General features: G+C 43.4%; 2 protein-coding genes across 2 annotated transcripts in view; one reads left to right on the top strand and one right to left on the bottom strand.

Annotated features, from left to right (window-relative positions):
* The window catches only part of CORO7 (coronin 7), a 304349-nt gene that overhangs the window by 55936 nt on the left and 220456 nt on the right, over window positions 1-27957 (bottom strand). The window lies entirely within an intron of this gene.
* Window positions 24931-27957, top strand: part of VASN (vasorin) — a 34181-nt gene continuing 31154 nt past the window's right edge. Inside the window, exon 1 of the mRNA XM_077449253.1 lies at window positions 24931-25230. The gene's annotated coding sequence lies outside the window, so the exon portion shown is untranslated. The remainder of the gene's footprint in view (window positions 25231-27957) is intronic.

The raw sequence follows: 27957 nt of genomic DNA, 5'->3' as shown, positions 1-27957 counted from the left end.
GTCAACACAGTGATTAGCGCTAAAAATATGCACTGTCACTTAGAGCTGCACGATTCTGGGCAAAATGAGAACCACGATTTTTCTGCTTAGAATAAAAAGATCATGATTCTCTCACGATTCTTGCGAAGTAAAATCTCTCACGTTATACAAAAAAATAAATGGGCTAACTTTACTGGTTCGTTTTTTTTTTTAATTAATTAAAATAATAAAAAATAATAATAATTGCATTTGAAAGATCGCTGCACAAATTTAGTGTGACGTAAAATATTGCAACAACCACCATTTTATTTATTCTCTATGGTGTCTACTAAAAAATATATATAATTTTTGGGGGTTCCAAGTAATTTTTAGCAAAAAAAATGATATTAACTTGAAACCAACAAATGTCAGAAAAAGGTTTAGTGTTTAAGTGGTAAAACTTTTCTCACTTAGTGCTCATGCACACGGACGTTTTAAAAAACTGGCTGCAAAGCTAGCTCCGATGCCTGGAAAAATTGTTGTTAAAAACGTGATTTTTACCGCGTTTTGCATTGGCGTTTTTGCGCGTTTTTTAGCGTTAGCGTTAAGTAGCGTTTTTTAAGAAACACATCTCTTGGCTATAGCACTCAGAAAACAAAGAAAATATGTTGCGCGTTTATGCGCGTTTTCCCGCGATTCGCGTTTTTACAGCTCTAGCTCCACGCCACGGAACGCACTGGTCCTGGGTTTTTTTTACAGCTTAAAAACGCCTATGCCATTTGCAGCTCAAAAACGCCTAGGTGGGCATGAAGCCATAGACTAACATGGACAGCCGTTTTTAAGCTGCAAAAAAAGCTCAAAAAAGTGGCTGTAAAAACGTCCGTGTGCATGAGGCCTAATACACAGTCTATTCCATTGGCAAATTGTTACAATGTTTATAGTCAAGTTCAACTGATAAATAATGTTTCGATTCTTGGCAGACTGCCTGGTTTTTCTCTTCCTTTCTTTTGACTGCTGTGGCTTCAGAAGATCAGAGAGAATTCTTTGCAAAGAAAGAATTGTGAAACACTTTATTCAAGATCGCGGTAACGATTCTTGACCATTAATTGTGCAGCTCTATTGTCACTGTACTAATGACACTGGTTGGGAAGGGTGTAACATCAGGGGCGATCAAAGGGTTACCTGTGTGCCTAACCAGTGTTTATGTAAACTGAGTGAGATGCTTTTACTAGGAGAAGAGGACATTGAGCACCTGCAAATTGGTTTCCGTTGTTTGTAGTTTGCAGCGGAAGTGAGCCAGGGGTGGCGAACTTGTGCGCCCCCTTCCTGGAAGTGTCAAATCACGTGATCCGACACATAGCTGATGCCCTGTAGCAGTAAAACTTTATGTATTACAAATATAGGATATGTTTCTTTTTTTTTTACTAGTAATGGTGGCGATCAGCAACTTTTAGCTGGTCTGCGACATTGTGGCTGACATTCCGACACTCTTTGGGAACCAGTGACAATAATACAGTGTTTAGAGCTAAAAATATGCACTCTCACTGTACTAATGACACTGGCTGAGAATAGGGAAACATCAGGGGCGATCAAAGGGTTAACTGTGTGCCTAACCAGTGTTTATGTAAACTGTGCGAGAAGTTTTTACTAGGGGAAGAGATGGAATTTATCCTTAGCAGAGACACAAACTCCATCCTGTCAGAACAGCGATCTGCCTTGTTTACATGGGCAGATCGCAGTTCTATCTCTCTGCCCAATGATCGGTGGGTGCCGGCGGACATTGAGCCCCTGGCACCTGCCAATCGGCTTCCGCTGTTTGTAGTGACAGTGGAAGAGAGCCAGTGGTGGCGCGCCACCTACCTGGAAGTGTCAAATCACATGATCCGGCACACAGCTGACGCCCTGTAGCAGTAAAACTGCTATAGGGCGGAGGGGAAGTGGTTATGCATGCTACAGCTTTCATTTTTATTACATTAGAAGTTGACGAGGTGTGTGAGTTCCCATGAAGCTTTTTCATTAACGAGAATCCAGTGTGACATTATCCTTTTACTCTTATATAGAGAACACTGACAACTATATTCTCCACCTACCTTGTAAACAATCTGATCAAAGCCGGAGTATTATGCCACATTTTTTCTTAAAATGTCCCTGTCACCTCTGTACAACGAGGACTATTGAATTGTATAAAGAGCAAATACTCAAAACAAATGTTATATTTAAGTCTGAACTCCCATCGTGTGTGTAGGCGCCAGGCGTCGGAATCTCATTCATGATACCGCTAATGTTTTTTTCTCTGAAGACCATGGACTTCCACAAACTCCTGCAGCGTGAATTCACATTCTGCTTTGTGTGTTACTCTCAGTGTAAGACAGGTTGGGTGACTGTCATTCATCTATAGATGTCAGAAAATCTATTGCTTCCATTGTGATGGGCCAGGCCCCCCCTTTGCCTCCCCACACCTGCCGTATGTGTCAGCACATTGACATACACGTGGAGCACCTGCTGTCCCAGCCACACACAAACAGGTCTTGCCGGTCCCGTAAATGTCACCCAGATACTTGGCAAGAAGCTGCATGCACCTGACGAGCCGCATTTAATGAAACAAGACGAGTTCTATAATTAGGGAGCAGAAGATTCAGAGCCGATGACCTATATCACAGGATTAAAACCCAAGATCCTGTTCAACTCATCCACAAAGTGATGATCTGTGGTCTTGTAGTGCCGGAGTCTGGAGTTCTTTTCCCAGCAGGGACACAGAGTTGAAAAGTCTCCCCTGGGTTGGTGCTGGTTTCCCGTGGATGCTCCAATTTATTCCTGCAAAAAGAAAATCTTACTACTTAGATCCCCTGGTATGGGGTCTCTCACTCCTGCTCAGTACCTCCAATTGTAAAACAAATGTAAATAACAATTAAAGTGAAACTTTAGACAGAAAATGAAAGTATAACTAAAAGGCAAAACTTTTTTTTTTTTTTAGTTTTGGATAGAGTGGAGAGGAATTAGAACCCCTGCCAGTTTATGTTGCGTCCTATGCCACCATTAAGAAGATTCCCCCTTTTTATTGGTCCTATTTACCATTATTGAAAGTGAAAGTAAGAGACACAAATTTTGGGTTGTCTCCAGAAAAGTGTTATGCCGCGTACACACGAGCGGAATGTTCGACAGAAAAAGCCAGACGGCATCTTTTCATCGTATATTCCAATCGTGTGTATGCCTCATCTGACTTTTTTTTAACAAAAATTCTGACGGACCTAGAAATAGAACAATTCCTATCGGGAAAAGCGCTCGTCTCTATGCTGTTCCGACGTACCAAATACGGCGCATGCTCTGAAGCAAGTACGAGATGGAGGCTATTGGCTACTGGCTATTGAACTTCCTTTTTCTAGTCCCGTCGTACGCGCTGTACATCACCGCGTTCTTAACGATCGGACTTTGGTGCGATCATGTGTACGCACAACATTTTCAGCGGAACTCTGTCAGAAAAACCTTCGGAGTTTATTTCGACGGGAAAACCGGTCGTGTGTACGTGGCATCAGAGGGGAAATCTTCCAATGGGGACACTAGATCTGGTGACTTGGGAGTCCTTAAGGAATTCCCTTAATTTGCAGGGATTTCCTGTTTGGAAGTGAAGAGAAATGTCTGCAATGGGACACATATGTGTAAAAAAAAAATAATAATAATCTGACGGGGTTATAACTCTTCCTTGCTCTATCCAAAATGAAAAAGAAAGGTTTGCCTATAGTTCTACTTTTAAGTCCTGCATTGCATACTAGCACATTATATTAAACTTACCTGCAAACGAAGCCCTTGTTGTCCCAGCTGGAGGCTGCATCCATCTTCGACCCGTCATCCTTCTTGGCCCGCAGACTGCGGCTGTGTGACTGGCTAGAGCCGCGTGACATCATTCCTGCGCATGCGTGCGGGAGCCGCCGGTCATGGCACAGGCTTCTGAAAAACAGATGGCCGTTCTTTCAGAGCGCATGGCCCATGACGTGATCTGCTGCATATACAGTAAACATCTCCTAAATGGCACAGGTTTAGGAGATATTTACAGTACCTACATTATTGTCAGGACACCTCCAGAGCTCTGTGCCGTCAGCAGACTGCCCATTGTTGGCTGATTCTGCATTCCTGCGACCCAGAAGAGAAGTATGGCCAAACAAGCTTTGGTCATAATTCTGTTTTCTCACGCTAATAATAAAGTGTTTTTATTGTTTTCTCTGTGTCTCCATTGCAGAAATTAATTTTTTACTTCCTCGCTCACTATCACAGGAGAAATGTAAAGAAAATTCACATGCCACAGGTTCTAATCCTTCCTTACTCAACCAAATCGACTGGAGAGCCATTAAAGATTTCCCCGCAAGACCCACTTCTTTTGAAGCTGCTGTGAGCTGCGCTGTACATGCATAGCCATTGCACCCAGGTAGGTGTGATTACAGAAGCTTTTTTCTCTGGCTGACCAAGACAACTATTAGAGCCAGTTTACACAGGGGCGACTCGTCAGGCGACTAAGCCGCCTGACAAGTCGCGTCCCATTCTGTACAATGGAACCGTTCTAATAGGAGCGACACAAGTTGCTCCGACTTAGAAAAGGGTTCCTGTACTACTCTTGGGGCGACTTCAGGTGACTTGCATTGAATTCTATACAAAAGTGTTTTTGCAAGCCGCCGCTGAAGTCGGATGCAGGTCGCCTGAGGCAGTCACGCTGCAAGTCGTGCTGCCTCAGTGTGAATCGACCTGGTGTCACTGGGAGGAACTGTCCCTCAACACTGGTGTCACTGGGAGGAACTGTCCCCCATCGCTGGTGTCACTGGGAGGAACTGTCCCCCATCGCTGGTGTCCTGGGAGGAACTGTCCCTCATCGCTGGTGTCCTGGGGAGGAATTGAGCCCCATCGCTGGTTTCCTGGGGAGGAATTGAGCCCCATCGCTGGTGTCCTGGGGAGGAATTTTGCCCCATCGCTGGTGTCCTGGGGAGGAATTGTGCTTCATCGCTGGTGTCCTGGGGAGGAACTGTGCTCCATCGCTGGTGTCCTGGGGAGGAACTGTGCTCATTTGCTGGTGTCCTGGAGAGGAACTGTCTCCCATCGCTGGTGTCCTGGGAGGAACTGTCTCCCATCGCCGGTGTCCTGGGAGGAACTGTCTCCCATCGCCGGTGTCCTGGGAGGAACTGTCTCCCATCGCCGGTGTCCTGGGAGGAACTGTCTCCCATCGCCGGTGTCCTGGGAGGAACTGTCTCCCATCGCCGGTGTCCTGGGAGGAACTGTCTCCCATCGCCGGTGTCCTGGGAGGAACTGTCTCCCATCGCCGGTGTCCTGGGAGGAACTGTCTCCCATCGCCGGTGTCCTGGGAGGAACTGTCTCCCATCGCCGGTGTCCTGGGAGGAACTGTCTCCCATCGCCGGTGTCCTGGGAGGAACTGTCTCCCATCGCCGGTGTCCTTGGAGGAACTGTCTCCCATCGCCGGTGTCCTGGGAGGAACTGTCTCCCATCGCCGGTGTCCTGGGGGGGAATTGTGCCCCTCCGTTAGTGTCAGTGGGGGGGGGGAGAATTATGCCCCAATGTTGGTGTCAGAGAATGAAATATTGCCTTAAGGGCCAGATAAAATCAAGCAAATCTGGCCGCAGTTTGGAGACCACTGTCAGAGTAAAAAGCCACATTAAGTTGGATCAAAGTCGGACTGAAGTTGCAGGGCAAAGTCAGATCAGAAGTCGCACGATTTTCATGTCAGAGCAGTGTAAACTTGGGCTTAGAAAATAGAGGAAGAAAGGTTATTTCGTATAACCAGAAGAATAAATACTGCATGCTACAAATAGCAACTATTCTGCACTTTTCCTTCAGTGCAACAATCAGTACACTCCCTTGGCATAGGTGGAAGAGGGATGTATATACCTAATCTTCCCCTTTATAGATAAGTCTCTAATCGGATAATTATGAAATGCTCCATCTCTCTAATAATAATGAGCCCGACATGATCTATACAAGGTCCTGACTTGACACAAGACACCTGCTGACAAGAGCAACGCAAATCCCTCACTAGGTTGTGCTTACAGCATTGTGTAAGTGACAGGATGAACATTACAAGTGTCAGGCAATCCCAGTCACCTAACCAGGTCTACCAGTGACAGCTCCCTATGATTAGACTAGTCATTCATCCAGGTCATCAGCTCAGCATCCAAACATTGAACAGATGCAGAGGTCACAGACGGCAATGCAGCCTCTCCCTCTGGCTCACCCACTTTTATTGGCTTAAACATCATAAATCTGAGACATAACTGAGGAACAGGAGAGAAACATTAGGCAGCAAGCATTGCTATAAAGATTTGTTGTTGGGTCCCCACCCAGGCCTCCAAACTAGGGAAGACTGACAGGCAGTACGGGAAGTGTAGGTTCACCTCTACTCTGACTGCATCGCAAACGCTCAAGCCCGTTCAAACTGACTATACCCCGAACCTTTGAAGCATATTAGGGCCCCTGAACACCTATAAGTCTATAATGGGTGTCACTGCATACACACAGGTTAGACATTGCTTTGAATGTTGCTAATGCACAGTTGTGGCAATGGGTTTTATCCGTTTTCTGATGAACTGATGTATGTTATATGGCCTACTAATGACAATGGCAGCACATGAAAACGCATAACTCATGATAAAACATTACTCTATTCAAAACGGAAAAAAGTTTTATATTATATATATATATTTATATTAGAAGGCTGGGCCGGAGGTTAGCCTGCAATTGTATGAGGAGTCTGGTGGTATAAATATCCATCCTCCGTACATTTCCCCGTCCGCTTGTCTTCATGGTTTCCATCCACCTGTTCCCCCAAACCTTCATATATACATATACACTTTGTACATTTTTTTTGTTTTTCTCATATTCATACATTCAGAGTATGCCCTCTTTTAGACATACTGACCAGCTAGGCCAGGGGTGTCCAAACTTTTTTCAAAGTGGGCCGGATTTGATGAAGTGAACATGCCTGAGGGCCGACCATTTTGCCTGACATTCTTTGAACCATTGAAAATTCGGTCTAAGTGTGTCCATCCGAGCACTAATACACAGCTCAACAAGAATTCTCTTGCCTTTGTCGCACTCGTTCCCAACACACAGACGAATGCTCTGCACTTTAGGGGGCACCGTTAATTCTTAATGGTACCCCACACATTGGAAAATGCAGGGTGCTTTTGGTGCAGTGCAATAAAAAAAAAAAACACACACAGACACATGTGCACACACACACATACAGACACATGTGCACACACACACATGTGCACACATACAGACACATGTGCACACACACACACATACAAACACATGTGCACACACACATACAGACACATGTGCACACACACACATACAGACACATGTGCGCACACACACATACAGACACATGTACGCACACACACATACAGACACATGTGCGCACACACACATACAGACACATGTGCACACACACACATACAGACACATGTGCACACACACACATACAGACACATGTGCACACACACACATACAGACACATGTGCACACACACACACATACAGACACATGTGCACACACACATACAGACACATGTGCACATACACATACAGACACATGTGCACATACACACACACATACAGACATACATGCACACAAATACAGACACATGCATACACATACATACATACATACATACACACACATGAATAAAGGCCTTTTTAACACTAATCTAGCTTGTAGTACAGTACCTTTGCAGCTTCCTCACACACACACACACACACACACACACACACACACACACACACACACACACACACACACACACACACACACCATTACCAAAAGTATTGTGACGCCTGCCTCACGCACATGAACTTTAATGGCATCCCAGTCTTAGTCGTAGGGTTCAGTATTGAGTTGGCCCACCCTTTGCAGCTATAATAGCTTCAAGTCTTCTGGGAAGGCTGTCCACAAGGTTTAGGAGTGTGTTTACAGGAATGTTTGACCATTCTTCCAGTAATGCATTTGTGTGGTCAGGTAAGGATTTGGATGAGAAGTCTGGTCTGCATTCTCCACTCTAATTCATCCCAAAGGTGTTCTATTGGGTTGAGGACAGGACTCTGTGTAGGCCAGTCAAGTTCCTCCACCCCAAACTCGCTCATCCATGTATTTATGGACCTTGCTTTGTGCACTGGTCCAAATCATTTGGTGGAGGGGGGATTATGGTGTGGGGTTGTTTTCAGGGGTTGGGCTTGACCCCTTAGTTCCAGTTTAGTTCCAGTAAAGGAAACGCTGAAGGTGTCAGCATACCAAGACATTTTGTTTCATGCTCCAACTTTGTGGGAACAGTTTGGGGATTGACCCTTCCTGTTCCAACATGACTGCTCACCAGTGCACAAAGCAAGGTCCATAAAGACGTGTATGAGTGCGTTTGGGGTGGAGGAACTTGACTGGCCTGCATAGCGTCCTGACCTCAACCTGATAGAACACCTTCCCAACACTTTTGGAAATTTAGTGTATATGCAAAGCTCTGCATAAATTGACAGCACTATATGCAGTACGTACCTGTAATAAAGGAATACATATAAAAATGACAGTTTCTCTTTAATGGAGTCTTTTTGGAGGAAATGTGAGCCTGTTTGCTGTATCTTTGGAATGTACTGTATGTTTACTCTCAAGTTCTCAAACAGGTAAGCAGATTATCACTACATTCAATGCAATGTCAAGTAATTTCAATATGAAAGTTTGTCTGAAGTCTAACATCTGTGCCTATGCAATCTGTTGGTACAATCTGAGATGTACGCAGTGAATACCAATCTAAAGCTCCTGTATCAAGAAAGTATTTCCCCAAGAGGGCAGCTGCTGAACAAGCAGCAATACTAATTATGTAAACTGTTTTAATCACTGAAATAGCACCAGCCTAAACTATTTTAGAGGATGGGTTGGATCCATGTCAGGTTTTTATTTATATCTGTGTGTAAAATAGATTTCCAGTGAATTCTGCCCCAAAAGCTGAACTTCTGGTATCCTTTCTATGAAGTACATGTATTTGCCTATGAAGAGTCTAATAGGGGCTGGTAATAGTGTGAATGCCTTAATTGTAGATGCAGCTTGGAGAGTATACCACAAAGAGATGAAACACAAAAAGTTACCCTCATGCCACGTACACAACCGGACTTTACGGCAGGCTAGGTCCAACAGAATCAGTCAGTCAGACAATCCGATCGTATGTGAGATAATCCGATCGTTTTTCGCATAAAAAAAAATCAGATGGACCTAGAAATTGAACCGGTTTCAAATCTGTCCGAGGGACTCAATTCCTATCGGGAAAACCGTTCGTATGTATGCTGGTCCGACGCATCAAATACGACACAAGGGAAGCTACTGGCTTTGAACCTCCTTTTTTAGTCCTGTCGTACGTCATCACGTTCAAAACGAACGAACTTTCAAACGGACTTAGTCCGTTCGTGTGTGGGCAAGTCCGTTCGTTCAGAAAGTCTGTTGGGAAGACCGTCGGACCTAGTCTGCCAGAAAGTCCGGTCGTGATTATGTGGCATCACAGGAATGTAATCAGTCCCACCAGGATAGGAAGTGAGAGTAAATCTAAACAATAGGAACACAGAAGGCAAGAAAAAAAAAAAACACACACATACAAAGATTCTAACCTTTTTTTCCTACAAATAAATATGCAATATTAAAAAGGTAAGAATTGCTATCTATTAGGGAACATAAAAAAAGCCCAGTTTTTTTTTGTATAATGTGAAAGATGATGTTACGCCAAATAAATAGAAACCCAACATATCACGCTTTAAAATAGTGCACACTCATGGAATGGTGCCACATTTGTGGTTTTAACAGCGTTTACGTATGTGGGCAGGACTTACGTGTGTGTGCATGCTATCGGGGAGAGGGGCATTTTAATTTTTTTTTAAATTTTACATTATTTTAGTTTTAGTTACACATTCTTTTAAATTATTTTATTATTTTTTTTTGATCACTTTTATTCCTATTACAAGGGATGTAAACATCCCTTGTAATAGGAATGGTTCGTGACAGGTCCTCTTTATGGAGAGATGTGAGATGGAAAAAAAAATCCACAATCTCATGCTTACCAGCTGCGATCACGGCTTTGTTTACAACCATGTAACCCACGACATAACGTCACGCCCGGGCCTCCAACGCTCATAGAGATGTTTGGTGACCATTGGGTCACCGGAAATCTCTATGGTCATCTGGCGGTGGCCGATTCTTTCTCTGGGTCCCTGATAGCATGGGAGAGCCCGGAGAAGAACCGGATGGCGGCAGGAGGGGGGGGGGGGCCCCGTCCCATTCCATTACGTGTAAGAATGATCAAGTGTTGGAACTGCCGCTATGATTGTTCTTGTGGTGCACAGAATCGCTGGGTGAAAACGAGGATATCAGAATGATGCCTGTAGCTGCAGGCATCATTCAGATATTCCCACTAAAAGTCAAAGACGTCATATGACCTCATTGGGCTGGAAGTGGTTTATCTGGGTCATGTTGCCTGCTATAGCTGAATAAACTGAGATGCCTCCGCCATCACTGGAGTGCAAACTTTTATGCAGATGTGGAGTGTGAACGGGGGCTGCAGGGATTGGCACTCGGCATCTGCAGTAGGGGGAATTTGAGAGAAATTTTGAGCGCTGTTTTTCTGGAGATCTTCTAATGTAGAAATGATGACTGCATCTATGCAGTGCAATGAAAATGTACACTTTTCTTAAAAAAACACAAAAAAAAGTGCACTTTCTGTGCCAACAGTCTCATAGCTGTGAATCTGCGCTGTGAGATCATCGAAGGAACTAGTGCCTGTAACTGCTAATCTCACAAGATTTGAAGAATTTTGGTTATTTCACTGTATTTCTCATTGTTCTCCTTGCTAGAGAGGAAACTGTACCTGAAGACCTGCAGTGCAAGGATCTCCCTGCATCTGCTTCATCACGGGGGCAGCTTTACCATGAGGAGGCAAAGCTCGGCTCCTACCAACATGGCCACTTCCACATAGACACGCAGTGCTGAAGACATGGTAAGTCAGTAATAATATTTAAAAAAAAATCAGCTGCAAAAAGTATGCAGGCAGTACTGGTGACAAATCCTTTGCCGGTTGCCGGACAGTACAGGTCCTCTTTAAGGTGTTTGAGTTAGTGGGTGCCATGTTGTGCATGTCCCAACACTGAACACTACATCATCATTGACATAAAAGGAGGCAAAGGTCCTACTGGACTTCCACATCACTACAGGACTCAGTAGTGATATGGAGGTCAATGGGAGGAGCCCCTGTGCACAGAGAGGGCCACAGGAGATCAACGATCCCAAAAGTGTTGGTTTCTCAACAGACGAGACAGAGATATACTTGACATGGCTGATTTAATAAAGCACGTATAGAAATTATTATCAATCATCATTTTTCTTATGGTGCTAAAAGGATTTCGCGAAAATAAAAACATAAAATCTGATAAATGAATCTGGTGCTACGTGTATTTGGCCTCCTTTTCTAATCTTGGATATCTCTGAGGATAGCATAGCTGTGTGTAAAGATGTAAACACATATTTGAAAGAATACTAGTCCTTATCGAAATGGAGATAGTGTTTCTGTGGGCAGAATGTGGAGAGTGAATCATTTTGCTGGAACTGAACTGACATCAGTGAAGTATGAGGAAATATTTATTACAAATACCTATTACTTAGGATAAAAGGTTAGGTGTAGGCCAGAGATACGTGTTTAATCTGTTAAAACAAATAGATTTTTGTCCCTCAATGGTCTTGAAATAAAACATTTTTTCTGTAAGTAGAAAAATCCTACTTTTCTCAATCATCCTTCTGAAGAACAAAGGACGTTCAAAAGCAGCTGATGGCTGGTCAACAGCCAAAAACAGGCCCAAACAAATTTGGGAACCATCCATATTAGAGATATCTGAAGGACCAATGCCTAATTCAAGGCTAGATGAGGTGAAGCCCTTGCAAGACAAGAGGAAGATCAATCTGCTACCCCAGACCAGGACCGAAAATCACAATGGGCCCACACCAGAGAGAGACTTGAGAGCCACCAAACAATTGACCAAAAATAGGTAGAACACACACCTGAACAGGAGGAAACTAGACCAAACATTAAGATGTGGTCAACACAAAAAAAAAAAAATCACTGGCAAACGCCTCAGGAAAACAGGTCCCTACAGGAAAGCTTTGACACACACAACAAATGTGTTACCAAAGAACAAATGGTGAACCGTGCTCAAGCCTACCATTCCTAACCATTGGACCTAAGGGACAGGAGGATCCTTTAAAGCGTGAGTCCGCCGTTTTTTTTTTTTTTTTTTTTTTAAAGCCAGCAGCTTCAAAATACTGCAGCTGCTGACTTTTAAAATAATGACACTTAGCCGCCCAGCGCGCCCGCGATGTCGGCACCCGAAGCCGATCTCTCGATCGTCTCTCGGGTGCTGCCGCCGCCATCTTGGGTATGGGAATCAGGAAGTGGAGCCTTGCGGGTTCATTTCCCGGTTCCCTACTGCGCATGCGCGAGTCGTGCTGCGCAATAAGGATGGTCCCCGCTGTCTCTGGAATCCGTGTGTTTCCCAGCAGGCAGCAGGGGACCTTCGGAAAGGGGCGTAGATTCTGCGGAAAGGGGCGTAGCTTCTGCAGAATCTACGCCGGAAGTGGGTGCAGATACCTGTACTGTACAGGTACCTGCACCCCCCTCCCCCCTGAAAGGTGCCAATTGTGGCACCGGAGGGGGGGAGGGTTCCAATGAGCGGAAGCTCCACTTTAGGGTGGAGCTCCGCTTTAAGAGGCAAGAGGCTGTCTGATCAGGACACCAATCTTGCAACAAAAGACGTGTGGTTGTGTGAGATATTCGGTCACATCATAATATCCAAATAAAAAACACCACAAAGATAGAAGACTAGCAAGAAAATTAGTTAAACATTTTTACAACAGAGCTGAAGAAAAGGCATCCTACATTTTAGGACTCTGGCAAAATAAAAAATAATGCATGCTGTGTAGAGGAGGATTAATACGAGGGCTGGCTTACAACTTTTTTTTGCTAGTGTCCCGGCCTCCTGTAGATGACAGTATAATTATTCATTCTGAATTCCTGTGCCCTTCAATATATGATAGATAAAAAGAGTACTGAAGTGTCACAACATCTATGCCAGAAACAAGCATGCAAATCAGAATTTTGTCATGTCTGTTGCAGTCCATCAAGATCTGAACCAGAGATAAAAAAAGCTCCCAAGACTTAATATGATGTTGTCATTGCCCATCACAAAATGGTATAAATGGGGACAGGGGACACAGAGACAAAACTGCTGATGGTGTTAAAAGAGAAGACCGGGATTTAGAAAAAACAAAACAAAAAAGGAATCATACTCACCTAGGTGGATGCAGCATTGGTCCAATGCTGCATCTGTCACCTACCACCTCTACATCAAGAAATAAGCGATCAAAGACCGCTAATCACTCAGTTCTTAGTCTTCAGTGAGCAGAGAGCCAATGACTGTCAGTCACCAGCTCTGTGCTTTGTCCTTCTAGCGCTCACTGGAGTGCTTGGCTGAGAGGGGGCGAGAGCTGCTGTCTCAGGCTCATAGTGGCTCGCTAAGAGGCCGAGCCAGCTGCCAGTTCAGGCAATTGGGTGGATCCCGACATTAAAGTCAGGATCCCTCCAGAGTCTGGACCAGCTGAGTGATGTCAGCAGCTTGTTCAGTGCAATCCTGTGAGCTATAGGAGAAGTAAGGCCAAAAGAGCTTTGGCGCTACTTCTCCATTAAGTTTTTGTATATTTGATGCTCAAGGGAAGGGACTAAAATTGTTTTTTTTTTTTTTTATAATTTTTTTTGCAGGTTAACAGCACATAACAGACTATTGAGCATAACCAGGCTCAACTGCATAGCAAAAAAAACAAAAACAAACAGAAACATAAGCACATTAAAAAAAACACGATAAAAACAACATAGCTAAAATCAAGGCACTCTAAACTATCAAAAAGTCGGTATGCTCTAATCGCCCGAGCAGGCTGAAATATTAGGATTCTTATTGGCCACTCTTCCTCTCAAACATCGGAACTTCATTCAAATAACCTCTCCTTATAATATCCAAAAACCTGGTTGAATTTACACTATAACTCATTTTAATTATTGACTAAGGCTGGGTTCACACTGAAGCGATGCGGGAACGCCGCAAATCCGCGGCGGGTTCCTGCATCGCATGCCTCCCGCCGGCAGTTCACACTGCCCTATGCAGACTGCTGGGAGTGTCAGTGAAATGTTAATGACACCCCCAGATCAGTTCGCATATCGCAGTGCGATCTGCAAACTCAGACAGGAATCAGATCGCATGGTGTGAACACCCATGCGATCAGATTCTGCTGCGGACCAAAAAAAGGGTCCTGTGCGAGTTTGGAGCGGGTTCGATGCGAATTCAGCCATGCTATCTGTATGGCTGAACTCGCATCGCACAGAGATCGGATGTGATTTGCACTGCAGTGCGGTGCGAATCACATCCGGTTCTCGTAGCCGCTCCAGTGTGAACCCAGCCTTGAACACCCATGCGATCAGATTCTGCTGCGGACCAAAAAAAGGGTCCTGTGCGAGTTTGGAGCGGGTGCGATGCGAATTCAGCCATACTATCTGTATGGCTGAACTCGCATCGCACAGAGATCGGATGTGATTTGCACTGCAGTGCGGTGCGAATCACATCCGGTTCTCGTAGCCGCTCCAGTGTGAACCCAGCCTTGAACACATCTAAATATACAGGTCTCAGGTGTGAATAGGGAGCAGGTGTGTTAAATTTGGTATTATCGCTCTCATTCTCTCACACTGGTCGCTGGAAGTTCAAAATGGCACCACATGGCAAAGAACTCTCTGAAAATCTGAAAAAAAGACTTGTTGCTCTACATAAAGATGGCCTAGGCTATAAGAAGTTTGCCAAGACCCTGAAACTGAGCTGCAGCATGGTGGCCAAGACCATACAGCAGTTTAACAGGACAGGTTCCACTCAGAACAGGCCTCACCATGGTAGACCATAGATCAGGGGTAGGGAACCTTGGCTCTCCAGCTGTTTTGAAACTACAAGTCCCATGTGACATTGCAAGACCCTAAAAATCACAGGCATGACTCCTAGAGGCAGAGGCATGATGGGATTTGTAGTTTCAAAACAGCTGGAGAGCCAAGGTTCCCTACCGCTGCCATAGATGTTGAGTGGACGTACTCAGCGTCATATCCAGGGGTTGTCTTTGGGAAATGGATGTATGAGTGCTGCCAGCATTGCTGCAGAGGTTGAAGAGGTGGGGGGTGGGGGGGGTGGGGGGTCAGTCTGTCAGTGCACAGACCATACACCGCACACTGCATCTAATTGGTCTGCATAATTGTCATTCCAGAAGGAAGCCTTTCCTAAAGATGAGGAAAAAGAAAGCCCGCAAAACAGTTTGCTGAAGATAAGCAGACTAATGTCTTGGATTACTGGAACCATGTCCTTTAGTCTAATAAGACTAAGATAAAATGATTTGGTTTAGATGGTGTCAAGCGTGTGTGGTGGCCACCAGGTAAGGAGTACAAAGACAAGTGTGTCTTGCCTAGTCAAGCATGGTGGTGGGAGTGCCATGGTCTGGGGCTGCATGAGTGCTGCCGGCGCACTGGGGAGCTACAGTTCATTGAGGGAACCATGAATGCCAACATGTACTGTGACATAATGAAGCTCTAACATCCACCAGCTCTGTGATGTCATCATGGAGGAGTGGAAGAGGACTCCAGTGACAACCTGTGAAGCTCTGATGAACTCCATGCCCAAGAGGGTTAAGGCAGTGCTGGAAAATAATGGTGGCCACACAAAATATTGACACTTCGGGCCCAATTTTGGACATTTTCGCTTTGAGGTGTACTCACTTTTGATGCCAGCAGTTTAGACATTAATGGCTGTGTGTTGAGTTATTTTGAGGGGACAGAAAATGTACACTGTTATACAAGCTGTACACTCACTACTTTACATTGTAGCAAAGTCACTTTTCAGTGTTGTCACATGAAAAGAAATAAAATATTTACAAAAATGTAAGGGGTGTACTCTCTTTTGTGAGATACTGTATATATATATATATATATATATATATATATATATATATATATATATATATATATACACATACATACATACACACACACACACACATACATACTAAAAAATAAAAAACCGAAAAATTCACCAGCAACCTGCATAAATGTGAACCCAGCCTTAGTAAATACAGAGCTGTATTAATTCATTTTACATCTGCCTGGACTTCAGCTTTCCACGTGGCCTTCATCTAAATTATTTCTCTCAAAGATTCTGCCACTAACCTCAACAATGGGATACTATTCCTTCCCACTGACACCAGTGATGGGAGAACTGTTCCTCCCATTTAAACCAACGATGGGGCACTATTCCTCCCATTGACACCAATGACGGGGCAATATTCCTCCCACTGACACCAACACTGGGACACTACTCCTCCCACTGACACCAATGATGGGGCACTATTCCTCTCATTGACACCAATGATGGGGCACTATTCTTCCCACTGATACCAATGATGGGGCACTATTCCTCTCACTGACACCAATGATGGGGCACTATTCCTCTCACTGACACCAATGATGGGGCACTATTCCTCTCATTGACACCAATGATGGGGCAAATATTCCTCCCACTGACAACAATAGGACACTACTACTCCTCCCACTGACACCAATAGTTGGGCACTAATCCCCCCACTGGCACCAGTGATGGGGCACTATTCCTCCCATGGATGCCAACAATGGAGCACTATTACTCCCCCTAATACCAATGATGGGGCATAGTTTACTCCCACTGATGCCAGGACATTTTCTACTCCCATTGGCCACAGTGCAGCCCCCTAAAGTTTGAAGGACAGTAATCCGGCCCTTGGTTTAGAAAGTTTGGAGACCCCCTGATCTAGATCAATATCTGTTTTAAATATTCAAACTTTGTGAAAGAGGCCCCTTTAGCCAGTAGCTGGTCACGGATGAGTAGAAGTTTTACACCTTGCAACAAACTCTACAATTTCAAAGGGAACCTTTTAGTTTTAGTACTTTGCAGAAATGATTGTCAGATATAGTTTTATAAAGCCATCCTGCCAATTTCAAAGTCTTCTTCAGCTGATTATGTACAGAAGAAAAACAACGCACCCAGACAGTTGTATGACCTCGAGCTGTTCTTCACACAGTGGGTTGGGGGCTCGCTTCTGTTTTTCCTGCACTGATTTCCAGCAGGCAGTTGAAGAGGAATTATCCAACTAGTACAAAGGCATCTCCTAACACTGATTAACCAGCAGGCCCAGGAAATCACAGCTGGGACATAGGCAGGAGAAGCAGAAGCAGGCTATTATCATACTGTGCTAAGAACAAGGCCTGCAGGTATTTACAACTTAAAGGATACGTTCACTAATACTAATAACTCAGTTATGGGTAGGTGCTGATAAACTGAAAGATATATTCCCACGCGTTTTTTTCCAGCACTATCACCAAGTACTCTCCTCGACAACATAAAATAGCTTAAAAGCAGAACTAAACTGTATAAGCCCTTTCACACTGAGCCGCCTAGGGCTATTTTTAGCGCCGCTTTACCATCATTTTAGCGGCGCTATTCGGCTTAAATCCGCCACGCTTGCGGCCAAAAAGGGGTTAAATCCGCCCACAAAACGCTGCCGGAGCAGTGTTTGCCAGCGGCATCGCAGCTCTGCCCCATTGAGTGAACTCACCGCTCCAAAGAAGCTGCTGGCAGGACTTTTTCTGACACCCTGCCACCGCGGTCTGCAGGTGCTATTTTTAACGCTACAGCGCCTGCAAAACGCCCTCAGTGTGAAAGGGGTCTATCTTAGCATCACAAACCGAAAACGCCATTTAACCACTTCCAGCTTGCCCTCGATGTACTGCGGATGGGCGGCCGTCCAGGCAAAATAATATACTGGTACGTCGTTGCCTGCTTCCGGGTTTAGGGCGTGCATGTACACAGCTGGAGTCTGTCAACGACTCCTAACCAATGATTCATTCGGGGATAAGAAACACAGAGATGTGTTAGTAAAAGCAGCACATATTACACATTGTTAGGCACACATTTAACCCCTTGATCGCCCTATCTGTTAACCCCTTCCCAGCCAGTGTCATTTTTACAGTGACAGCGTATAGTATTAGCACTGATCACTGTATAAGGCTCGATTCACATCTATGCATGTTGCTTTTGAGCGTTTCTGCAGTGCTTGCCGTGTTTTTGGACACACGTTTTTTTTTTTTTTTTTTTTACACTGTGGTTGCTTAGCAACCAGCTATATACAGTATAAAAAATTGAAGAAAAAAAAACACAAATTGCAGCAAAATCGCGGTACTTGCGTTTTGGATGCGAGTCCATTGAATTCTATTACATGCAAAATGCTGCATTTTGCATGAAAAAAAGTCCTCGACTCTTTCCAAAAACACAGAGTCACAAAAATGCATTGATGTGAACATGTTCCATAGGAACCCATGTTAAAAAATTTCCCTGCATTTCTGCAAAATGCATCAAAAAACGCATCAGTGTGAATCAAGCCTTAGCGTCACTGGTGATGGTCCGCACTATCACAATCCCATTATAAAAGACACTGATCACTGCCATTAGTAGTATAAAAAACAAATAAATACAAATTCCAGTATACATACACCACAGTTTGTAGACACTATAACTTTCATACAAAGCAAGCAATATATTCTTATTGGGATTTATTTTACCAAATACATTTTGGCCAAAATTTATGAAGCAATTAGATTTTTTTTTTTGTGTTAGATATGTTTTATAGCAGAAAGGAAAAAAATTGTTTTTCTTTTTTTCAAAATTTTTGGTATTTTTTGTTTATACTGCAAAAAATAAAAAAACACAGTGGTGATCAAATACCCCAAAATAAAGCTCTATTTGGGTGGAAATTTTTTTTTGTTTTGTTACAGCGTTGCATAACCGCGCAATTACCACTTAAAGTAGTGCTGAAGTTGTTAATTAATTTTTCATATTCAAAGCAAACTCACCCATCTATCCATGTCTTCGTGCTTTATTTTGTTGAAAAGTCACTTAGAAACACACCATACATGTCAGATTATTATTTTTCAGATTTGAATTACGAACTATCTTATGCCGCGTACACAGCTCTGATGGTTTTCCCGACGGAATTTGGCTCAAGCTGTCTTGCCTACACATGGTCACACCAAATTCCGTTTATAACGCGGTGACGTACAACACGAATGACGCGACTAGAAAAAGGAAGTTCAATAGCCAGTAGCCAATAGCTTCTGTCTCGTAGTTGAATCTGAGCATGTGTGATTTTTGGCGTGTCGGAATTGCATACACACGATCAGAATTACCGATAGAAAGTTTTTCCATCTGGAAAATTGAGAACATGCTATCAATTTTTGGCTGGCGGGAATTCGGACAGTTAAATTCCGATGGAGCATACACACGGTCGCAATTTCTGATGACAAGCTCTTGTCTGTCTTTTTCTGTCCAGAATTCCGATCGTGTGTACGCGGTATTAGACCCCTTTCACTCTGAGGCGATTTTCAGGAGTTTTAGCACTAGAAATAGCCTCTAAATAACGCCTGAAAACCGCCTCCCCATTCATTTCAGCATGACTTTTCACACTGTGGCGGTGCGCTTCTGGGACGTTAGGAAAAGTCCTGCAAGCAGCATGTTTAGGGCGGTTTGGGAGCGCTGTATACAGAGCCTGGTCATAATTGCAAACCCCTGCTGCAAGGTCTGCTTTCAAACACGAGGACATAGATACATCAATCAACGATAACTTTATGACCACCACCTTAATATTGAGTAAACCCCCCTTTTGCCACCAAAACAGCCTGACCCATCAAGACATGGATACCACTAGACTTCTGAAGGTATCGGACACCAAGCTGTCGGTAGCAGATCCTTGAAGTACTGCAAGTTGCGAGGGCCAATATGGATGGACTTGTTTTTCCAGCACATCCCACAGATGATCGATTGGATTGAGATCTGGAGAATTTGGAGACCAAGGAAACATCTCAAACTCATTGTTGTGTGCCTCAAACCCTTCTTGAACCATTTTTGCAGTGTGGTAGGGCGCATTATCCTGCTGAAAGAGGCTACTGCCATCTTCTTCATTGTGAATAGTTTCCATGAAGGGGTCAGCAACAATGTTTAGGTAGGTGGTACATGTCATGTAACATGCACATCAACGACAGGACCAAGGCTTCAAAGTTTCTCAGCAGAACATTGTTCAAAGCTTCCCATACTGCATCCTGGTGCCATCTCTTCACCAGGTAAGTGATGCACACACACTCGGCCATCCAGAAAACGTGATTCATCAGACTAGGCCACCTTCTTCCATTGCTCTGTGCTCCAGTTCAAATGCTCACATGTTCATTGTAGGTGCTTTTGGCTGTGGACACGGGTCAGCATGGGCATCATGAATGGTCTACGGCTGCGCATCCCCTTACACAACAAAGTATGATGCCCATTTTTTTCAGATTTCAACACATCAACTTCAGGGACAACATGTTTTGTTTGCTGCCTAATATGTCCCACCAACTTTCAAATGCCACTGTAATGAGATAATCAATGCTATTCCCTTCACCTATCATAGATCATAATGTTATGGCTGATCGGTGTATTAAGTGCAGCCTACCTATGAATGAGACAACAAAATCGAATATATATATGGGGCAGGAGCTTATAGATCTAAATGTTTGCTCTTGTTGAAGAAAAGGTCAGAAAGGCTAGAAAACCCTTTCTGATCCCTGTTATTCCTCCTGACACATGCCGTGCCAAGACTGCCTACACGCTCCTTCCTCTTCCTTCCTCCATAGACAAAACAAGGCTGCTCAGGTGAGCACTGTGCTCCAATTTCAGAGAGATTCTGTACCTGCAGCCATTGAGAGAGAGATCGCACATGCACCATCGACCATTCCTTGATGTCTATAGTGAGCTGTATATGTCATCACTTCCAACATAAATAATTCAAAAAAACAATGGCTTTCATCCTCAATGAGCGGAGCCATAACCATCTTCCCTTTTTGGTTGTTATGCATCCAGAACAAAGATTCACAAAGATATTTCATTCCAAACTACACACTGCTGTTTCTGGCCATCAGACTACTGAGTTCCCCAACGTCATACACTATATTATCAAAAGTATTCATACACACTTTAATGGCATCCCATTCTTAATTCGGAGGTTCAATATTGAGTTGGCCCACCCTTTGCAGCTATAACAGCTTCAACTCTTCTGGGAAGGCTGATCACAAGGTTTGGGATCTAACCAAAAAAAAAATCGGAAGACAAAGACCACATATGATCAGAAGTGGCAGAATACATTACATTACAATACAATACAACATGTGACATCACTTCCAAAGTTGTGAAGAGAGACACCCAAAATCTGTGCCAGGGATTTGGAAGACCTTGAGTGTATCCATTTCAGGTTTGAGCAAAGTCTGCGTTTCTGATGAATGCGGATGAATTGGGAAGATCGGTGTTTGGAAAAGGTGAATTTTGAGGGTTCATTTGTCACAGGCCAGCGCCACAGTCCTGCCCCTTTCATAGGCACAAAAATGCCCATGAACTTATGTTCACATTTTAACGTGACCCACATTTCCGAATGTGAACTATAGTACAATCTTAAGCTGGCAACAGATGGATCGAAATTTAGCAGGTTCAACTGGGACTGGACGAATTTTGATCCATGTATGGCCATTCCAGCTTGACAGAAGACGATTTAATGATGGACTTCTATCAAACAGGACTGTTGGAAAACTGATCAGTATATATTTTGATAACGGAGGAGTTCCCATTGTCAGAATACAATGTCAGAATACAATGGCACAGCGGGGAGCATTCCTCCACCCACCTTGGTAGTGTGAATGTGGGAATCCGTTTATTTCTTTATTCTTTTTTTTTGATCAGCCCACTGATTGAAAATAAACGATCCAGCTTTAAGCATCATACACATGATGAGACTACAGTAAAACCTTGGTTTGAGAGCGTTTTGCAAGACAAGCAAAATTCTTTAAGTTTAACTTGATATACAAGCGATGTCTTGATATACAAGTAGTGTCATGTCACAACTGAGAATAAAAGAGCAGAGAGGCGCCTCTAAGTGTAGCAATATGGTTACATTTAAAAGGTACAACATTTAGCAACATTTTACTACACGGAGGGGGGGTGGGGGTGGGGGGGGCGCTCGCTCGTACCCACCCCCTTCCCAGACCGGCCGGGCTGCATGCTCGGATAAGGGTCTAATATGGACCTTAGGGGGGGGGGAACCCCCTTTCTGTTTTTTTGGCGTAGAGCTTCCCCTTTAAGTCCATACCAGGTGACGGGGGCCAGCGAGGTGTCAATCTGGCCGCCGAAGGTGGCGAGATTGACCTCCTGCGCTAGTCCCATCTACCTGGAGCCGCGTTCAATATGAACGGACTTTCATCCGTGTGTGGGCAGGTCCGTTCATGTCAAAAGTCCGGCAGACTCCCGACATAGTCCGGCGGTTTGTCCGCCGCACCTAGTCTGCCAGAAAAGTCCACTCGTGTGTGGGCAGGTCCACTCGTTCGGAAAGTCCGGCAGACCTCCGCTTCAAATTCTGGTGGTTTGTCCGCCGGCTTAAGTCCGCCGGATAGTCCGATCGTGTGTACGCGGCATTAGAGACGCCTCTCTTCTCTTTTATACTCTGTAGCTCCCGCAGGATTTTGCTTCCAATCCCCCTTGTGGAGGCTTCCATTTCTGGATGGACATTTTATGGTTACGCAAACTGGTCACATTGCTATAATCTTTTTATATAGACTATAAACTGAAGGACCTATGAATAAATGGTTTTGGAACGAATCATTTGAGTTTCCATTATTTCTTATGGGGAAATTCGCTTTGATATACTTGTGTTGCAAGCATGTTTCTAGAATGAATTCTGCTCACAATACAAGGTTTTACTGTATTGGACAAATGATCATCCATTTTTTTTTTACATGCTAGTCCCATCTCAAAGATGAAGGTTACTTAAAGGGGTTGTAAAGGTAAATGTTTTTTCACCTTAATGCATTCTATGCGTTAAGGTGAAAAAACATCTGACAGTCCCGGCGCCCCGGCGCCCCCCCCCCCCCCCAGTTTTACTTACCTCACCCCTCGAAAGTCCCGCGCTCATCCCCGACATCCTTTCCACCGTTCAGCCTGGCCGCTGATTGGCTGGAGTGGATGGATGGAAAGCAGCGCAGCCTTTGGCTCGCGCTGCTGTCAATCACATCCACTGACGCGGAGCGCCGGGGTGCAGGGCTGTGTGATACAGCGAGCGGCTATAGCCGCCGGCTTTATCACGGGAGCGCGCCCGCAGATGCTTCTCACCATGCGAGGGAACTCGCATGAACATGAGAAGCACCTGTGGAAGGAAGCAGAGACAGCTGCCGAGGGACCCCAGAAGAGCAGGTTCGGGGCCACTCTGTGCAAAACGAGCTGCACAGTGGAGGTAAGTATAACATGTTTGTTATTTAAATAAAAAATAATAATTCACTTTACAATCCCTTTAAGTTATGAAAATTCTCGTACAACAGAATACAACTTTGGAAGTGATGTCACATGTTGTATTGTATTGTAATGTAATGTATTCTGCCACTTCTGATCATGTGTGGTCTTCGTCTTCCGATTTTTTTTTGGTTAGATATTATACTGATTAATGCCCCATAGGCACGATCAGAAATTCTGCCAACAAAAGTCAGTTGTGAGCGTTTGGTCAGAAATTCCGACTGTGTGTATGCTCCATCGGATTTTTGCTGGCAGAATTCCAGCCAGCAAAAGATTGAGAGCAGGTCCTCTATTTTTCGATCGGAAAAAGTTCCTATTCGAAAATGTATTTATTTCAGGTACTTGTATAGCGCCCTCAATTTACGCATCGCTTTACATATACATTGTACATTCACATCAGTCCCTACCCTTAAGGAGCTTACAACCTAAGGTCCCTAACTCACATTCATACATACCAGAGACAATTTAGACAGGATCCAATTAACCTACTAGCATGTCTTTGGAGGGTGGGAGGAAACCAGAGTACTCAGAGGAAACCCACGCAGGCACAGGGAGAACATGCAAACTTCAGGCAGGTAGTGTCATGGTTGGGATTTGAACCAGCAACCCTTCTTACTGTTCGGCGAAAGTGCTATCCACTACACCACTGTGCCGCCCCCGAAAATGCGTTTGTATGCAATTTGGACAAACAAAATCACGGAAACAATTTGACGCATGCTCAGAAGCATTGAACTTAATTTTCTCGGCTCCTCGTAGTGTTGTACGTCACCGCGGTCAGAGGACTTTCGTGTGACCGTGTGTATGCAAGGGAAGCTTGAGCGGAATTCCGTCGGGAAAATCATCCAAGTTTTTTCTGACGGAATTTCTGATCCTGTGTATGCAGCATAAATGAATATCGGACGTTCTGGTATCATACGAGAAAAATTTGTGAGTTTGTACCTTCAGATAATTTTGCATGAACTGTCGAAAGCGGAGTACTAGCGATCAGATTATCATACGATCGCTTCAAAAGCGGGATTTTTCCTTCGATTTTCTCATTGTGTGTACTAAGCTTTAAATTACAAGGATTGCTGGATGAACAACCCAAATGACTAATCTTTTTAGGCAGTTTGAGTTAAAAGTTCACTGTGTGATAGTTTTAGCAGATAAGAATAATCAATATTCCTATCTCTCCCTGCAGTCTGGCGCGTGCAGGTCCCTCTGTGCAAACTATGAGTTAGGAAAAAGGTTACAGATGGGAGATTTGCAGTTGCAGCATCTCTGGACCAGCTGAAGGTACAGGGTCACCGAAAAAAGGTGTAGGTGGGAGGAGAGGTGTAGGACACAGGGGGGTTAGATCAGGCCAATAGCTGGCTAGGAAACACTGGAGGGAAGCTTAGTCCTGCCTCTGTACTGGTGACGCCTTCACTGCCCCAGGCACAGAGCATAGGAATAGCTAAACTATCACTTCCCCAGCCAGAAAAGCTGAGCCAGGGAAGGAGACTAGCAAAGAGCAGGACACGGCAAGGAGGGGCTGGAGGAGGAAAAAAAAAAAAAAGTTAAGACAGAGAGAAAAGTTTGATGCAAAGAATTCAGAACAGTCTGAGAGGACAAAAGCTGCTCAGAAAAAGTTCTGCAGAACAGAAAAGGAGGTGTGAGGTGCGGAGGAGGAACGTTCACCTCTGCAAATCCCAAGACTTCACTCATCTGGATGTCATTTGGCTACTAAGAATCTCACACAGATCCAGACGGAATTGTAAGTCTGCCTTCTTCTACCTTATCGTTTACTGGTCTTATATGACAACTGGCATCCTTGGTATCTGCTCAGCCCGGGTTTGCTCCATCTGAATTCTTTTTCTTCCAAATGAGTTAATATCTTTATAATCATCAGTGAACGCTCGGTAATGCTACAGTTGTCTAGATGCCATAAAAGCATTTCTAGGGACATTTTGATGCCAAGTTGGTCTAACTCAGCAAATCAAACACAGAACCATCCTTGGTGGTCCACAGACCACCACATTCTCCATTAGACCAAGAGTCAACAATTGTTTTAGAAGATGCTGCATTGTATACACCGATATTCCTAACTAATCTAGGGAAAGATAGGGATGGGAAGACACTGATCCTAACAATAAGTGCAAATTAAAATGAGAAGTTCTGTCCTTGGAACATCTACAGCTTGCTCATTAAAAAAAAACGTATTCTTAAAGATAATCCTGTAGTAACCTATAGCAACCAATCAGCATTCAGTCTGCTGGAGTCAAACTTCAAAGATGTATTCTGATTGGTTGCTTTTTGCACGTTAGGATGAAAACTGATTATTGAACAAGGCTGTCTCTGGTAATTAAAACTATCTGATTCTATAATAATTTCTAAAAAACACTTTAAAATGTGTCTGTTAATACTCTTTATTAATATCTAGAGCTCTTTAGGTTTATATCTATCGTATAAATGTAGGGTTGAAAGAATAATGAAGCATATAAATACAATTTTAAGTAGTATTATACTTAAAGTAGGTGTTCTATAGTACTTTAAGTCTATATCTATATGTATAGGGTAGAAAAAATATACTAATACACCCACGTGATCTACAAAGTATAACGAGAGCTATAGTTTTAGAAAAGTTTATATCTATTAAAGAGCAGTCCTAAAAAGTATAATAAATATACCTATATATTTACCATTTACTAAACATATAATACAATCTAGGGTACTTTAGATTTAGATCTATTATAACAACAACAAAAAAAAAAACAATTAACAAAATATAATATAATAACATATATAGTCATTTAGGTTTAAATCCATAATAAATAAACTTGTATACAAATTAACATAACATAGTATAGTACAATACACTCTATAGTACTTTATATCTATTAAAGAATAAGCTTAACTGATGAAAGCTGAACATGCCAATTTCAATATATTATATAGTATTCCAATCGATAGTAATTTAATAAAGATTAAAGAGCAAGCATAAAAATAAAAAAATAAAAATAAAATGTATATGTAAACACAAGTTAAATAAACATATTGTATATAGTACATACGTTTAAATCTATTAAGAGATCAGTATTAAAATGTAGAAAATGGAATAACTATATTGTACATGGGATCCTTAGCATGGTGTGTTCATCTGGCAACATGAAAAGCATGGCAAAGTGACCCTGGAAGTTATTTAATAATGTTGCCATCTATTGCTTAGGTGAGAACCTAGAGGAACCAAGTCACCTAAAGTTATTTTATTGTTTATTTTTTATTTATTTCAGGTATTTATATAGCGCCGTCAATTTACGCAGCTCTTTACATATACATTGTACAATCACATCAGTCCCTACCCTCAAGGAGCTTACACTCTAAGGTCCCTAACTCACATTCATACATATACTTACTAGGGACAATTTAGACAGGATCCAATTAACCTCCCAGCATGTCTTTGGAGTGTGGGAGGAAACCGGAGTACCCGGAGGAAACCCACGCAGGCACAGGGTTAATCCAACACCCTTTATATTAGGAGATCCTCATGTCTACTGCACTGGTAGCAGAAGTCCTCTTGTAATTTATATACAAAGTGCTGACAGCTACAAAGTGGCCGGTAAGGAATGTTTCATAGGTCACCAGTACAGTGATCTGGGGGAAATTGTTATGTGTATGTCTCTCCACCAATACTTATGGCTATAGAGCTTCAGGACAGCACACTACTATATACTTCCAGCTATACAGCTTCAGGACAGTGTACTCCACTCAATGTGTGTGTTTACTCTAGGATGCAGACTTTACAACGGGGTGGTAAATAAACAAATAATGAAGGGTTCTAATGATGTGTGTATCCCATAATGCTTTGCAAGGACAGTTCTCTAGTACAAAATCACTGTCAGGAATACAAACTAAATAACGGTCGGATAGTAGTTATAGGGTCAGTCAATACAACACCTATACTTTGGTTTTTGGGAGAGGATAAAGTCAGTTCCCAGCTAGTTTTCTAGCTCTGCTCTACTATCTTGCAGTCTCACTCCCAATGTTGCATTCTGCATAAAGGAAATCAAAAAAACCTACAAAGAAAAAAGTGAAACTTGCAAGGAATCTTTAAAAGGCATTTGAGCTGTCACAGCGGGAGTCCCTAAAAGACAGAAGATGATTAGCATTTGGGCAGAGTCACAGCTGAGGTCCCTTATGGGGGGGGAATCAGCCCTCCAGCTGTTGTGGAACTACAAGTCCCAGGAGACATTGCAAGATTCCGGCAATTATAAGCATGACTCCCAGAAGCAGAGGCATGATGGGACTTGTAGTTCCACAACAGCTGGAGGGCCAGAGTTTGCCCCCCACTTCCCTAAAAGAAAAAAAGTAATGAGCAATTCAACTCTCCAGCATCCTCCAAAAAATGGCATTGTTTCTGATCCCTTGCATTCCCGGAGTTGTATTGCTTTGATAAGAAATCTTAGGAAGTCAAGAGTTAGGCAAACCATAGATGATTTGATTT

Source organism: Lithobates pipiens, unplaced genomic scaffold (genome assembly GCF_037356315.1).
Source record: "Lithobates pipiens isolate NorthernLeopardFrog02 unplaced genomic scaffold, aLitPip1_a1.2 Scaffold_22, whole genome shotgun sequence".
Classification (NCBI taxonomy): Eukaryota; Metazoa; Chordata; class Amphibia; order Anura; family Ranidae; genus Lithobates; species Lithobates pipiens.
This window is presented reverse-complemented; position numbering and strand designations above follow the sequence as displayed.